At 44.9% G+C, this 16,741-nt stretch overlaps 1 protein-coding gene across 5 annotated transcripts in view; it reads right to left on the bottom strand.

The window, feature by feature from the left end:
• Positions 1-7,306: 7,306 nt before the first annotated feature.
• KCNA6 (potassium voltage-gated channel subfamily A member 6) overlaps positions 7,307-16,741 on the bottom strand; it is a 28,076-nt gene continuing 18,641 nt past the window's right edge. For 3 of the 5 annotated variants that reach the window (XM_064701765.1, XM_064701767.1, XM_064701769.1), the window contains 2 exons: positions 13,538-13,577; positions 7,307-9,745 (listed from right to left, as the gene is read on the bottom strand). The gene's annotated coding sequence lies outside the window, so the exon portion shown is untranslated. The remainder of the gene's footprint in view (positions 9,746-13,537; positions 13,578-16,741) is intronic. The other 2 variants (XM_064701766.1, XM_064701768.1) reach the window with 1 other exon arrangement.

Below are 16,741 nucleotides of genomic sequence, written 5' to 3'. Positions count from 1 at the left end.
GCCTCTTTATATATCCTTCTCTCTCCCACACCAGCTTTGCCAGCCTCTCTCACAACAGGATGTGGCTGCTTCATCAGTTCTACCTCCTAGGAACCAGCCACTTTCTGATGCAGAGAAAGCTGCAGCTTTGACATACAGGCAGCTCATCAGCTCCATTTGCTGTCACTCACTGCTTCAATTTTTGTGCACGTGGTTCTTTTCACTGAACTCCCACTGAAATCTAAAAGAAAAATTTTAGATGTACCTAAACATCTACTCCCTTTATTCCTCTCAAAGATATTTCTTTCTCCTAGCAATTGATTTCTAGAAAAGCAGAAATTAAGGAGCTGTTTCTTACAAGCTAGCAACTGTTTGAGTATCCTCTAGTGGCACGAAATGGGATTTCAGTCACTAAACCTTGGATGTCTGTAAGATCTCCCACCCTTCCCATGCCAGCAACTACCCTTCCTCCCCTGAATCTGCTTTCCTGTGCTCCATAGTATCCCCCACAATTCCAAATTCAGGATAACTTCAGCTGTGGTAGCCACAAGAAAAGAAACCAAGAGCCTTTTGACACAAGATATGTTAAGACATGAAGGCTCTCTGCTCTCTTGCTCATAGAAGCCTTGGCCATGCTCGTGTTTGAGGCTTTTAACAAGAATGTTTGTGTTCAAACAGCTGTGTGAGCATGGGACCAAAGACTTGTCACATACCCTAACAAAGGCATCTGCTGCTGCTGCCACTACCCCAAGGAAAAGAGACAGCTCCACCATGGCATCAATGTCAGAGCAGGGCTTTGGTCATATATTTAGAGAATCACAGGATCAGCCAAGTTAGAAAGGAACTTGGAGATCATCATCTACCTAACACCACCTTATCAACTAAACCATGCCACAAGTGCCACATCCAGCCTTTTTTAAACACCTGGTCCATGGAGTCATCCCATCCTTCACTGATAAGAGGGGCAAAGACACTGGTGAAAAGAAGCCGAAGAGCGTCTGCTGCCAAATCTCTAAGCTGCACACCTGTCTAAAAGATGGCATCGTACCTAATAATGAAAAAGAGTTAACAGTATAACAGTACTGTCGTGATTTTATTTTATTTTAATACATACCGCCAAGATTAAAAGTAATTTTAAAATTCTATGATGCCATGTGATAGAATAATTCCAGTTTTAAAAAAGGATTTTTTAGTTTCCTTTCAGAGAAACTTTAGGTGGCACTGCTCTGCCATGAGAAGCTTGGTGACAAATCATGGTGGAACAGCCCTTGGCCCTCTGCAGTTCTGTGCACTTCACGCATGGGGAACATTCCTGCATTTCCTTGTCCACAGAGAGCTTTCACTCATCCAAAAGTATCTGCTTTAGTGTTGGCAAAGTCAGCTCTGTAATAACCCAGGTTTCAGAGGCTGAGTGGAAAATGAGAACCTTTCTTTAGCTCTTTTTTTGCATCATCCTGTAACCTTTAAATTGGAACAGCACTTCTGCTATTGAATTCAACAGGAGATTCCATACAGTTTTTTTATGAGATTCATTATCTGGGGAGTACATCTGCCATCAATTTTAAAGTCATAAAAGATTGCTGTGATCGTGTATTGTACTTAGAAAAGGGAGCAGTGGAATCTCAACCTACTGGTAGAGCAGCTCTGTAAGGCAGCTAGGAATTCTCCCAGTGTGGGCCTTGCACCTTCCCTGTCCTCTAAATGTGCAATTTAGTATACACAAGTTAAAATCCACGCTTCACTGTGTTAAAACTGGCTGGATGGCCAGGCCCAGGAAGTGGGGGGGCGAATGGAGTTATATCCAGGTGGTGGCCAGTACATCTAGAGATGCACTGAGCCCTGGGCTCAGTGTTGGGGCCAGTTCTCTTTAAATGACAACCTCGGCAGGGGGATTGAGTGCACCCTCAGTCATTTCTCAGATAACACTCAGCTGGGTGGAGTTGGATCTGCTGGAGGGCAGGAAGGCTCTGCAGAGGGATCTGGACAGGCAGGATCCATGGGCCCAGGCCAGTGCTCTGAGATTCCACAAGGCCAAGGGCCCAGTCCTGCCTTGGGTCACACCAACCCCCTGCAGCTCCAGGCTGAGGCAGAGGGGCTGGAAAGATGGGAAAGGCCCTGGGGGTGCTGGGGACAGCGGCTGGACAGGAGCCAGGTGTGCCCAGGGGGGCAGGAGGCCAATGGCACCTGGGCTGTGCCAGCCATGGTGTGGCAGCAGGGCCAGGGCAGTGACTGTCCCCTGGGCTGGCACTGCTGGGGCCGCACCTCAGATCCTGGGGCACTTCTGGGAACCTCAGGACAAGAAATGGACATGGAGGGGCTGGAGCGTGTCCAGAGAAGGGAACGGAGCTGGGGAAGGGGCTGGAGCACCAGGAGGGAGCTGGGGGGAGCTGGGGAGGCTCAGCCTGGAGAAAAGGAGGCTCAGGGGGCCCTTCTGGCTGTGCACAACTCCCTGACAGGAGGGGACAGCTGGGGGGGATCAGGCTCTGCTGCCAGGGAACAAGGGACAGGATGAGAGGAAATTGTCTCAAGCTGTGCCAGGGGATGTTCAGATTGGACATCAGGAGGAATTTCTTCATGGAAAGGGTGCTCAGGCATTGAAAGGGACTGCCCAGGGAGGACAGGGATTCCTCATCCCTGGATGTGTTCAAGAAATGACTGGACGTGGCACTCAGTGCTCTAGGCTGGGTGACAAGGTGGTGTTTGGTCACAGGTTGGACTCGATGATCCTAAAGGTCTTTTCCAACCTGAATGATTGTGTTATTCAATGATACTGTGATTCTTAGGTACCCTAATAGAATAACCTTAGCAGGCCAACACCCCACCCTTCCATCAGCAAAGGAAGAGAGAAAAATCTAGAGACTGTCCTAGAGGCAGAGTGTGTAGGGGCAAGTATTGACACACCTGAAACAGCACTGCAGAAGAACAGAAAAAAAAAAAAAAAAAAAGATAATCAGGCTGTGTGGAACAGTCTGGAACAGCGTATTCCTGAATGGATCCCGCGCCCTCTGCTGGAGCTCATGCCAGCCCAGCCAGGGAGGAGAGAACCGAATATAGATCTGCCAAGGAAGAGTCAAAGCTGGGAACAGGCAGCTAGAAGGGAGAAAGCTCAAGGGATATAATGCAGTGCAAAGGCTATTAATGAGGGGAAAAGGAAGCACTGCACAATAGGTGATAAGGGGGGGAACTTGCTCCCAACAAGGGTACCAGAGGGGGATGGATGGACAAAGGGATTTGGGGCTGTCTCACTTCACAGCAAAGACCAGGCCCCAAAATTTGGACACTACAGCAGAGGGGAATTTGGAATTTCAGGTTTACTAAAACATCAGAAATCTCTGGCATGCCTGAGAACGGTGCCAATCTTTTCTGCAAGCACAGGTGAAATCATTGATTTGGATGAAGGGCACTGCTTGCACAGCCTCTGGGGAAGGTTCCACCTCCACCTGTGCTGCTCAACTCACTGCAGCCACTTTCCCAGGAAGTTCCATGATGTTCCCTCATGTCCCAACAACAACACTGCGCAGCAGACATAAAGCAAGCTATCCTTGCAAACTTCTCCCGGCCTCTGGCTTCAGGGATACTCACAGGAGGGGCAGATCAGTAGATGCTGAATGGCCATCCCCACTTCTAGGGATGCACAGGACAAAGGTATCAGTGAGACTCAGCCCTTTACAGCACAGTGTATTTGTACCTCTGACACCTGGGGCTGCCTCCAGTCTGGAACAGCAGCTTGGTCTGGAGTATGGGTGGATGAAAAGCCCTGGGAGCTTTCTTCTCTCCTTCTGTGATGCCCAGGTTTGATTCCTACGTGGACATATAAACAAATGGCAGGACTGTACGGGGTTTGCAGAGCAATCAGAAGTCACAAAGTGAGCATCTGCAGGAGGCAAACAGCACCTAGTTGATTTGGAAGGAGCTACAGCTACACATCCCTATATTAACAAGTTTAGGATAGGAAGTGACTTTCTGAAACACAGTATCAAAACCTACCAAAAAGGGTGAATTTTTCCAGTAATAAACAAGGAAATTATTCCTCTATGAGTATGCAAATTGCTACTCAGCATATGGCCTGGGCTATGGGGAGTTGTTAATGTGCACAAAATCAATATCCAGACAGTTTGTCTGCTCCATTCAAAGGCAAACACAGCAGCCACACTGGGTTGGATTGGTCTGGGATATGGAATATAATTTCCCCCTTTGGAAAGAGAGAGTGCTGTGGAGACCTGATGGTTTAACCAAAAACCTCAACACTTCACACAGATTTGACCAGGTCACAAAGAGAAATAGACACACGGTTGTCACATTTCTCTGGTGAGAACTTCACGTCTTCCTTATTCATGAGCTTCAGACTCTCACTCTTGTGACTACTTTCTCCTTTTCCAGGAGTGGATGTCTGTTGCCTACAATAAATTTGAAAATTAGGGATGAACTTTACATAGTGCAGCCAATGTCCATCAAGCTGTGGTTCAAGACTCTTTAAGGGTCTGTGGACAAGTTTTAAGGAGCCCATAAATGTCACTAAGAAAAAATAATTGGTTGTCAGCATTTACTGTGTTGCTATTCTCATCCCCAGCAATAATATTTATAGTATCTGCAAATAAAGACTGGGAAACAGTTATTTTACTCAGAGCTTGGGAAAAGTCAGATATAGACCTCTTTAAAGGGTCAAAGCTATATAACACCAGCTAATACCATTAACTGTAGAAGATGAGCAGATTTTGATCTAGACATAAGTTTCCTGTTTCTGCCAAACTTCTGCATGAATAATAAAGTCTGAAGAATGACCGCAAGCAGGCCACCTAAACCTAGAAGCTGACTGTTTCCCATTTTTAACCATTCCAGGACTTTCTCTTTTGATCCCATGACTGGACATTTCCCTCTAAAATCTTCTGACCTAACCAAGGAGACTCACCATTACCACTGTGCTTGTTTATCTCTCCAAAGAAATCAGTGTCCTAAACCAAAACCTTCCACAACAGAAATTATGGTGACTTTTATGAAGGATATTTTTTGTATTTATCAGGCATTCATTGATTCAATTTCTCATTATACAATTAACTATCCTCCTACAGAAGTCAAATTTACCAGACTGCAGTACCCTAGATACACCTATGGAAACTGTTTTAAAGAAAGTCACCACCTTTGATATTCTGCAGACTTCAGACAACAATGGAGGATTAAGTGAATGAAGTGCTGTACGTAATTCCACAATTTCCCTTGAAACTCATGAGTGAATATCACTCAGTTCTGATGATCTGTCAGCATTCAGTCTGTCTGCAACACAGTTTCTGCCACAGTTATTCAATAGAAGAGATGCTATCTTGTCTTTGATTTTATTTCTTCTAATTCAATGACTCCCCAAATTGTATTCTCCACTGGGATCATTAATTTACTTCTAGGAAAATAATTTTAACAGACCAATTATGACAGAAAATACAAATGCTGTACTCAAAATTAATACATTTGTACTCCTCCCTGCTTCTCCTTCCTCCTGACATTTCCTTTATACCTGTATAGCCATGAATGCAGTTTAATACTCTGTGGGCCCTTATGGCAGATGCAGCTCAGCTGGTCAGCCTTGCACAGCTTATGCCTTCATAATTCACCCTCTAAAAACCTTCTCCCAAACTTACCCTAAGCCGTATTGGTTTAAAAACCCTCTTTATCTTATCTGCAGTAAGTCAGACTGAAGAGGGTGTCATAAAATTTAACACCATGCAAGAGACTGAAAAAATGTAGGAGGACAGATTCCTGGGGCTCACAGACACAGCCCTGGAGTGGCCTCACCTTTTGCTGGAGCTCCCTAAATCCCAGATTTCAGAAGGAAGCAATGAAATGAGTATTTACAAGAGTGAAGATCAGGGCCGTGCTTGCAGCCTGACCAGAAATGCCTTTATCACCATCACTCATTTACAGTTCTGATGAGTGACTACCTGCAGCAGCCTGAGGCCAGTGAGATGACTACTCCTCCCTTCAGATCTTTGCTACCTGCTAGATAAAAAAGACATTTTCAAAAGAAAACAAAAAATAGAAGCATTTTGAGTTTTACTTAATAAATACAAAAGGAGGAGAGACGATGGTGATAGGGAGATAAAGGGGTTTGTATCATTGTAACCCGAATATGATTGATTTTTTGGGGTGAAGAGATGATTTATGTGATTTGCCTGGACATCATACATCTACCTGTAGCTGTGAGCAATCTCAATTCTACACATGTTGCTGCACGTTTGGAGCAGTGCTGGTGCAGGCTGGCAGTGATGGGGTCTGTAATGATGGGAACCAAAACACAGCTCCTCGGTGGCATTTGTGCCATTCACTTTAGTGCAGTGGGGTTTGGGACAGCAACTTCCCTCCAGAGGGGAGTGAAGAATCATCTGGGCTGGATGAAGAAGGGAAAGAGATGAAGCAAAGTAAGCAAGTGTAGTTTGAAATGTGACTGCCGAGAGAACAAAAGACTTTGTAAAACAAGGAAAATACGTGGATTAACTCAAATGTGCAAATGTTTTCAAAGCAGTGAGGGCTTTGGGTGAGGGACAGGGAGCAGACAAGCACATGTACTTACCAGTAACAATGCTGCCACAGTGGTGGGGTAGAAGAGAAAGAAAACAAATCTGTGTGGGAACCATTGCCCTTCAGCAAGACACAGACTCCTGCATCCAGTGGGAAAATGAGGCTTTTTCCTTGACTGTTGTCTCCTTGCTCTCTTCCAGCATGACTGTGAGGCAGACACATGGATAAATGCCACGTACATGGGCTTACCTTTGTGGCTCCTGAGTCCAGAAGCAAGCAAAAGCCGAGTGAGGAGTAATTTGGAGATTGCCACTGAGCACATGCAGTGCCCACGATGGAGCAGGACAGGTCTCATGGAAGGTGGTAACACTCTGTGGAGTGCCCAAGTTGGCTCTGTTTAGTCTTGGTATCCAACCAGACACAGGATGTGGGAGACGCAAAAGCATCTTCACCAACTTCATCTTTCCTTGAGCAAGGGCTGGAATGGAGTCAGACACATCCCTCACCAGCACTACACTGATCTCCAGCCAGTAGTTCACTCCAACCTGATGGCAAGCAGAGCTATCATAGCACAGAGGGACCACCCCTGTGGGACCACCAGGGGGACATGCCAAATTATCTTCACTTCTTTCCCTGTGGGAGGAGCTCAGTGCAGCACTGCAGCACCCACCTCTGAGGAAGGTGAAATTCTGCAAGGGGATGTGGACTGTGCTAAAAAAGCTGCAGACCCATATTAAGTCCACATCAAAAATTTAATATGAACACAGTAAAGTCCAAGAGGGCAACTAGCCTTTTTGACATAAAAAACCCCAGACAACACTTTAAAAAATACTGATTTTATTCATGTCTAACCTATTCAACAGTGGATCACACCGGCAGGAACAACAACAAATATCACGGTACAAGGTTTCACCAGGTTCTCACCTTGCAATGCTGGATTTGAGTCAAGCACATATTATGGCACCACCACTGATGACAATGACTGCTGTTCAAAGCTCACTCGAGTCCCATCTCTCTGGGGCACTTCCAAGCCAAATAACCTCGTTTCCCACTGTGTGTGGGGTAGTCTGCAGAGAATTTGTGTTCTCAAAGCCTGAATGCAACAAACATCCTGAAGCATAGTCCAGCTAAAAATTTCCTATACCTCATTTGTTTTTTATTTGAAAGGGTTCAAGTTTTCAGTGAAACAAACAAAAAAGCCCCCACCATCAACAATTTCTCAGAAATATTGGACCTGGCCTGTATAAATCAGGTCCAGTAAGGGAGCTGGAATTACTTATCTCACCACATGACCTGGCCTGCAAATTCCAGCTGTTTTCCTCAGAATGATGCATCAGAGCAAGGTTTCACACCAAAAGGAAAGCCTGCCTGTCAATATCATGCCTGCTGATGGTGGGAACACCGTATGGCCCAAGGTTTCTGCCCCATGGATTTCCCCAGGATATTCATACTTTTCCAAAGATAACCTGAACCTACGCTGACTCTGATGACAACTGCCCTTGCAAGAAGGGTCCATGGCAGCTCTGGTCACTCATGGTGAGCCACAAGGCCCTGACACACAGATCAGGATAAAGGAACTTGGAGGCTTCCCACAGCTGGCCTGCACTGAGAGATAGAGCAGATCCCTTGGGATTGTGGAATGCATTTTGCCTCCCAAGGACTGCAGGCTCACTTCCACACCCAGGACTACTCAGAAGAGCTGCACCAGGGGCAGAATCCATCTGGCAGCTCAGGGTTTCTCTAAGCCCAGTCCTACAAGCCTATGGGAACCACAGGTAGTCAGGAAGCTCCTCAGAGATCCAGACCCTCAGCCAGCAGCACAAAAGTCACATGTACTGAAGTCCCAGAGTTGCCAAATCAGAGAGAGCTGCCTCCCATCTCTTTTCCCTCACACACTGATGCTGAAAAGTGCCAGACAGGCTAAAAGTCACTCAGGGAGATAGAGAGGGTGTTACTGATAAAGAGTTCTACAGAAGCTGGATGCCCAGCATCCATCAAACTGCCTTCTGGAATCCCAGCTGTCACATTTAACTTTACTCTTCCCCTCAGGCTTTCCGCCTCCAGAATCAATTCTTCCTACCCCACCTCCCATTCCTCTGTGCAGAGAGCTGGCAACACAAACAAGCTGGATCCACACGTGGTCATGGAAATTTGGCTGCACGGTTGACCTTTGCTGCTTCCAAAGGGAGGGAATTCCAGGCCAGAGCATCCCTCTCTGCCCTTTACTTTTCAGAGCTAATTGGATTTTCTATCACTTTCAGCATGGCACAGCATGGATTCATGGAGCTTGAAAAGCAGCAGAGGTTTCTATCACCATGGTGCAACGGGAGAAGACTTCAGAGCATTTTCTGGGAACGCCACGTACAGTTATATTACAATTGCAGAATTGTCTGGCTATTGTATCTCCTAAGTCACACACACAGTGCTATTTCAGTGAAACTCTCTACAACCACTGAAAATAAGACACTAACTCCATTAGAGCAGGCAGTGGACTCACAGGTTCACAAAAACTGACTACAGATGCTAAAGCCAGGTGCTTTGTAGGTAAAAGAGAAACATCTCCAGTTTGGGCCCATCCCTCAGGCAGCAGATATTTTGCATGAACAGGATGATTACTACTTGTAGAGCTATATGAAACATCTACTTTTTTTATCCAAGTTATGAAAGCACAGCTTTGAAAAGCACTGTAATCCAAGGCCAAAAAGGCAGACAAATGGACAGACTTTGGCCACTCATTTGGTTTTCTTAGAGAGAGCTCTTTGCTCTTTTAAGGGCTGACTGTATGCAATTGCCAGGTCTCGATGCTCCACTTGAAAAAAAGGCTTAAAGGAAGTTTCAAGAGCAGTCTCTTCTGGAGGTGTCCTGTGTCAATCTCCAGCTTCCCACAGGACTCGGTGCTTGTCTGGGGCTTTTGAGGAACAGCTCATAAATTGCTGCTATTTAGCCACTGGCAGTTGAATCCTGCTTTATTTAGTTTTCCCAGAAATAAGACGTATTGGAATCTTGTAGGGGATTCTCTCTGCTTCCTTCCTCCAGTCCCTGCTCACATTTAGTTTCAGTTTCCTGGAACTAAGAGTGTTGACCCCTTTAAAAGCAGCAGCAGCAGCAAGAAAACCACAAAGCAAGGAAAACAGCTTCCTGGCCAGAAAGGTTGTACCCCCTGCATAGAGAGAAACTCCACCAACTTTACAGGAAGAAGATGCAACAACCTCTTTTGCAGCGTCCTGATATGACAGCCTTGCAGCATACAGAATCCAGCCTAGCAAGGAAAAATAAAAAAGGTGTTGTGTTAAAAAAAAAATTACACAAGAAAAAGGTGTTATTTTACATGGATCACAGTAAAGCCACAACAACCTAAGGGTTTATTTCTTCCTGAGAATGTTTGAAGGGGATGAATTTGAAATCTGTTGTCAACTGCAGCTGGCTAAAATGGAAAGTGCTACATTTCTTTGCTTACCTTGATGCCTGCTGGGATTGGCTTTAGGGCAAATTTTTCCCTGCAGCTCCTGGAAATTACACACTTGTCTTCTTGCATGAGATGAAATATATTTATTAGAAGGTTGCAAAATTTGTTAGGATACATTGCAGTGCTGTGCTCTTCAAGGACAGAGGCACAAGGTCTGATTCTTACTGTAACTGGGACTTTGGGAATTCCTAGAGCCATTTTCATGGCATCTAATTTTAGGTCCTTTTAAGATAGATCTGTAATGGCAATTTGCCTTATAGTCCCTCCCTCTGTGCCAGGGGCAGGAAAGTCTATCAAAGTAGATAAGGGAATTTAAATTTTTTATTTTATTTTTTAAAATTAGATCTGAAACAATTTATGAGACAGCAGAACAAAAAAAAGTTGGGTCTGCAAGAACTCTTCCTCCTTTAGAGACTTCTCCATTGTCACACTTTTGTGCAGTCCATTCCAGCTGCATCTGTACTGGTGACTCATAAAACTTAAAAGGCTATTAATAAGTTATTAAAAGTATCAGCAGTCTTCCACAACAAAAGAAGGAGAAAGAAAAAAATGGCTGGAACAAATGAAGGACTGCACCCTGTGGAAGGGATCCACACTGGAGCAGATCATGAAGAACTGCAGCCCATGGGAAAGGCTCATGCATGGAAGTTCCTGTAGGACTCACTTCCATGGGAGGGACCTCCTACTGGACTAGAGGAAGAGTGTGAGGAGTCTGTGATGATATTTTCTCTCTGCTGTGGAGCTGAGGATGGAGAGTGACAGAGTGGCTTTGGGGGGCTCCTGGCATCCAGCCAGGGTTAACCCACCACAGCTACATGGATAGGATATGATCTTAAATTCACCATTTCAGGACTCCTGAGTGCTAACAAAACTCTGAGGTCCAGACTTAATTGTGTGAGCAGGGCTAGTAAGGAGCATAAAGAAGTTCAGCTTGTATCTGACAAAATGCTGAGCAGCTCAAGCCTTGCACTGCAAGGAGTTTGCATCATTTATGTTTTTACACAGCATTTTCCACCATAATTCCCTTTCCTACTCAGTGCAGGGGTTTGAAAGCAACTTATTCCATGCTGAAAACCATACACTTTCCCATCCTGAGCTCCCACAGCTCTTGCTACTGCTTGGCAATGACTCAAGTAGCCAGAAAAAGAAAAAGAACAGACTGTAAAAAGAGTGGCAGTGAGAAAGCTCTGGGCCAGAAGGTTGTTTGTCACATTGCCAAAGCCCAAAGGAGGAGAAAGAAGTGGGAGAAACATCAGAGATGGGAGAAGCCTACAAAGTGAACAAGATTTGTCAGGAGCTCTGCCTAGGTCCAAAAGGAGAAAATGTCAACAGCAAATAAATAAATAAATAAATAAATAAATAAATATACATCCTTACATGAATGTAAATATCCACCAACATATTTTTATCTGCTCTTCAAAAGGTTTTCCAAGACAAAGAGAAGCCAGGTCTACCAACAAAATGCACAACTTGCTTGCTTTAAGTTCACCACAATTGTGAGCAATCTCTGCTTTCCAGGCTAAATATGTGCTGATCTTCAAAGCAAAATTCCCTCAGCGAGTTTTTTTTCATGTCAATTTTTTTCCTGTTGATTTATATGTTGGAGAAGAGAGTTTTCACTCCAGGGATTGCAGAGAATCAAAAAATTGAGATGTTGAAGCCAGCTCACAGTTTTCAAGAGATTCAGAGCAGCAATAATTGAATCCCAGTGATTGTTTGGAGTTTGGTAAAGCAGAGACCCGATCAGACAATCCAGAGGCAGAAAGATATGTCTGCAGCAGCTGCATGAACCTCTGCCAAATGCCTGGATTTTCCAGCAGTGTGAGCAATCACAGTGGTGGTTTGGTCTGATTCTTGTTCTAGTTTTACACTTCCATGAATTACATGGATCTTCCCCAAAGGTAGTAGAGATGTTCCACTGGGAAAGAGGAGAGGATGAGACTCTAAATAGTCAATATTTGATGTCTAGGATCTCCTTTTATCCATTGTGTATATTAAAAATCGAAAAATGCTTAGAAATTGTAAAACATACTCTCTTACAGCTTGCTTCTGACCTGCAGAGAGATGATTCCTGCTCCTTTATGGTTTGTAAATTCATTTGGGGAAACTCTCTGGCAGCAAACATGACTCCTTTTGAACGGGAAGTGCTGCATATTTAAAGTGTGTAATGTTACCTCCTGTTCAAAGCAAGGGTTGTGCAAAAGAACCATGGTGCCAGTAAATAAAAAGGTAATGAATTTTACAAACAGGTTTTTGAGTTTAGTATGAAAAATTTTCTTGAATTATCGGTAAATTGTAAAGCCAAAGTCTAAATTTTTGTGGTCAAACTTTCATTGAGTGTTCTAGAAACAAAGCATCTGCAGAGATCAAACACTGCAGCCTTAAGCAGATTTCTGCAAACAGCTTAGAAAGTATAACTGAGCTGTTTTATTCAGTTACAGTAGAACAATTGTTCAGCACAGCAAATGTTGGGAAAAACCCAACCAGCTGCAGCCAGCAAACCTCACATTCTAAATCTGTCCACTAAACCAGGGTTTAGCGAGCACAACACAGCAGAGACTGGCATGAAATCATCCTATATCCAAATTTATGACAGTGTTGAAAAGCACCATCAAAATAATGATTACTTTCACTCACACAGAGAAAGCAACAGGAAAGGTTTTGACTGGGCCACAAGAGTGGCAGGTGGACCAAAGAAGATTTTTCTATCTCTATAACTCTATAAATACAAAAGTAACAAAGCACCTAGAAAGAATGGGCATAAAGGCAAATGTGAAGCATAAGAGAAACAAAATACCAAAGTACTCCTTGCCTATGACTTACTCATTACTCAGTTATTGCTTAGTTACTTTTAAATACCATTTAAAGTACAAAACTAAACAAAGAATTTCCCATGTGGTGAATGGCATTGGATGCTCAGCTTGAAGTCTAAAGGGGCTGAGTTCCAGAAAGCAGAATGCAGGTCTTGTAAACAAAAAAAACCCCACTAAACTGCTGTTATTTTTTACAAGGTGGACCTCATTTATGTGTAGAGGGTTGCAGAGGGTTAATTTTGGGCACCCATTTCTCTATCCTTTAATGTCCTTAATTTTGAGAGCCTGATACTGATGCCTCAATTCATAATAAATAGCTCACCACTCCTCAGTGAAGTTTTCTGAGACCAGAGATGTGAAAAATTGAACTATGCTCTGGAATGGGATCTAAACTCACCTGGGCAACTTTTCAAACCCATTTCAGACACCTTGTACATTTATGAATTGAACACATGGAATAGCACTCATGTTTAAAACCAAATCCATTTCAGACACCTTCTACATTTATGAATTGAAAACATGGAATAGCACTCATGTTTAAAACCAAACTGCTGACTCCTGTTACCATGCAAGGTCTTGGAATCCCCCCCCAGTGGTGAGATATGCAATCGCATTCAGACTGTACATTCAGCAAGTAAGATCTACAGAGAGAAGCAACTTCTAATGAGTTAACTGAGAATAATTTCAGGTGTTGAATGTCCCTGGGTATGGCAAAAATGTGGGGAAAGTTACTTAAAGTGGATGTAACTCCACTGAAGCAAATTTTACTCACTTTCATTAGGACAGACCCCTGCGGCAGCCAGGCTATCCCACTGTGCAGAGAAAAGGGAGAGGTGATTAAAAAGACCAGATCCAATATATTTATAGTGCCCATCTTAAAGCAGAGAAGCAGAAAAGAGCAGCAGGATTGTGAAGTAAGCAGCTCTGTTCCTAACGAGAGGATGAACTCCTTCCAGTGTTTCTCTGTTGCAAAGCACACATCAAATAATCTGGCATAACTAAGTGGAAAGATCCAGCACAGCCTCATGTGAGATTGCTTGTTTTAGCTTGACTGAACGAATCAAAATATTCAATTCAAATATCCAAAGGAAATTCCCAACACTGCACCATCTTTTCTCAAATTAAACCCCCAATTTAACCCCACACAGTGCTGGCCATATGCAGCTCACACTTCTCTCCCTGGGAACCATCTGGGGCTCCCTTGAGGAATCCCGACTTTCCAGAACATGTTGTGTTTAATTCTGACATTAAAAGGACATTGTTGGGTTTAATGACATTGTGCAAAAAAACCACTGACTTGTTCCAGAAAATGCACCATGTGGCAAGTCCCACATCCATTCCCTAAATCCGACCCAAGCCTAAGTGCTTGTCCTCACCTGCCACCAAAGCAGCTCCTTCAAAGCCAACTCTGAAGACAAAAACCACAGAAAATCTTGATTTTTTCTACATAAAAGGAAATGGATTAATCCTGAGGCAGACAGTGCTGCTCATGCGACCGGAGCCTTTATGGCTGGGCTGGTTTTGGATGGGGAACAGTTAATTTCCTTCCCAGGGGCTATATTTCGTGTTTGTACTGGGGTTAATAATACAGGGATGGTTTTGGTTGTGCTGACACAGACCCAACTGGTTTTCCTACTACCACACTGGCAAGGGGGCTGAGTGTGTGTGCCAGGAGACACAGCTGGGACAGGTGACCCCAAGTGACATTCCAGACCTTATGGCATCATCATTATCAGTGCATAACGTGGGGGAAGAAGATGGAAAGGGATGGATGTTCAGGGTGAAGGCATTTGTCTTCCCATGTCACTCTTAGTTGGGATGGGCCCTGCTCTCCTGGGGGATGGCCGAGCACGTGCCTGCCCATGGCAAGGAGGGAATTAATTCCTTGCTTTGCTTGTGTGCAGTGCTCTTCCTTTCCCTAGAAAACTGCCGTTACCCAGGGCTTTTCCCGCTTTACCCTTGCCATTCTGTCCCGTATCCTGCTGGTGGGGAGTGAGGGATTACCCACCGGGCACCCGTGCAGGAGTCCCTTGTCTCATACCTCCGTGGCCCACAGGATGGCACTGCGACACTGCACAAACTCCTCCCGGGCTCTCTGGGCTGCTTCCTGACAGCAACAGTCAGTATTTTTCCCAAAGTCAGACTTTTTCCCACTGCAATTCAAATTTCCTTTGAATTTTCAGGCTTTTCGGAATTCAGTGGAATTTCACAAAATCTTCTATGTCTTTGCCCAGAAAGATCACCTCTCCTTCTGTGGGCATTTTGCTGGAATAAACATCAGCGATCTTCCCCCCAGAAAAGGCTCCATTGGAAGCTACACACCAACCTTCCAAAAAAACTATGGTTTTTTGCTGCTGAGAAACTGTATTCAGTAAACCCTGAGATTAATTAATAACAAGGAAGGGTCTGGAGAGCCAGTCCTATGATGAGCACCTGAGGGAGCTGGGGGGGCTCAGCCTGGAGAAAAGGAGGCTCAGGGGGGCCCCTCTGGCTCTGCACAACTCCCTGACAGGAGGGGACAGCTGGGGAGATCAGGCTCTGCTGCCAGGGAACAAGGGACAGGATGAGAGGAAATTGTCTCAAGCTGTGCCAGGGGATGTTCAGATTGGACATCAGGAGGAATTTCTTCATGGAAGGGGCAGTCAGCCATTGTAAGGGGCTGCCCAGGCAGGGGGTGGAGTCGCCATCCCTGAGGTGTCCAGTGTGAGTGGGACACTCAGTGCCATGGTCTGGGGACAAGGTGGGGATCAGACAGCTGGGCTTGATGATCTTGGGGGTCTTTCCCAACCTCAATTACTCTCTGATTCTATGACCGGCTATTGCTTCCAACACACTTCAAAGTACTGTACAAAACCAAATTCACTTTGCAATCTTGCTATTTACCACACCACCATTTGCATTTTACTTCAGATAACTGCAAAAACTTGCATTTTGGGGAACCTACAGCTTTCCAGCACTGATGTCCACCACACCTTCACAAGCACTGACACACCTGGCACACGAGCTCCTGTTCAACTGGTACAGCACCCACACAGTTTCCCAGTCCTTTCCCATTTATGGGTCAAAGATGCAGCCAAACCACAGACATTAAAATTTGGGCTGTGCAGATTTCAAAGTCTTCTCGTCTGTGCAGAGGAGCCTATGACACAGCGCTTAGATGTTTCCCTTGGCTCACAAAGTATCCTTTCAAGTGCAATATTGTGGGACAACTGCAGAGTTTATGACTTTAAATTAAAATTCAACAAGATATGCTTGCCCTTATTAAAATTTTTTGGAAAGGACCACAAAGGTCAACGTTTTCAGCTTAAAGTGGCTGAGAAGATGAAGCAACCAGACTTCTACTCAAGCTGAATCCAACTTTCCTTATCAGCTTTAACCTCATTGCTAGCCCTTGGTAAATCCTCATCTCTCTTCTCTTCACCGCTGTTTTAAATGCCTTTTTAAAATATCCCAAGGGAACCAACACACAAAATCCTACTAAAACAAACCCTGAACATACCTTTCTCTTCCTTCTTCTTCCCCAACTTTATATACTGAGCAACAAGGTCTGGAATATTCCTCTGCAGCACAGGCAAAGACAGCATTGCTAAGGACAACAGCCTGCTGGGGACAGCAAAACAGCCATGGTCGTGCTGCCAGCCCAGCCCTGGGAGGCCAGGATGGCAGCTGTTGCTGAGAAATGTGGGAAAGGGGCTTAGGATCAAGGAAATTCCTGCCATGATTGTGGCAGTGGCCATAGTTATCTTCACTCCTTATCTCTGCCCTCCTCCCAAAGGTCTCCAGGGTTCCTCTGTGATCAAAGCCAGCAATGAGAATACAAGCAGCAGGTTCATGTCCTCTGTGTAGGAGACTCAGTCTGCCCAGGGAAGAAGTTCTGCCTCCTGCCCAGGTGGAACCTCCTGGCCTCAGTCCCTGCCCATTCCTCTGGTGCCATTGCTGGGCCCTGGAGCAGAGCCTGGGCCCTGCTCGGAGCCCT

This window comes from Zonotrichia leucophrys, chromosome 1A (genome assembly GCF_028769735.1).
Source record: "Zonotrichia leucophrys gambelii isolate GWCS_2022_RI chromosome 1A, RI_Zleu_2.0, whole genome shotgun sequence".
Taxonomy (NCBI): Eukaryota; Metazoa; Chordata; class Aves; order Passeriformes; family Passerellidae; genus Zonotrichia; species Zonotrichia leucophrys.
The sequence above is the reverse complement of the archived record's forward strand: the minus strand, read 5'-3'. Positions and strand labels throughout refer to the sequence as shown.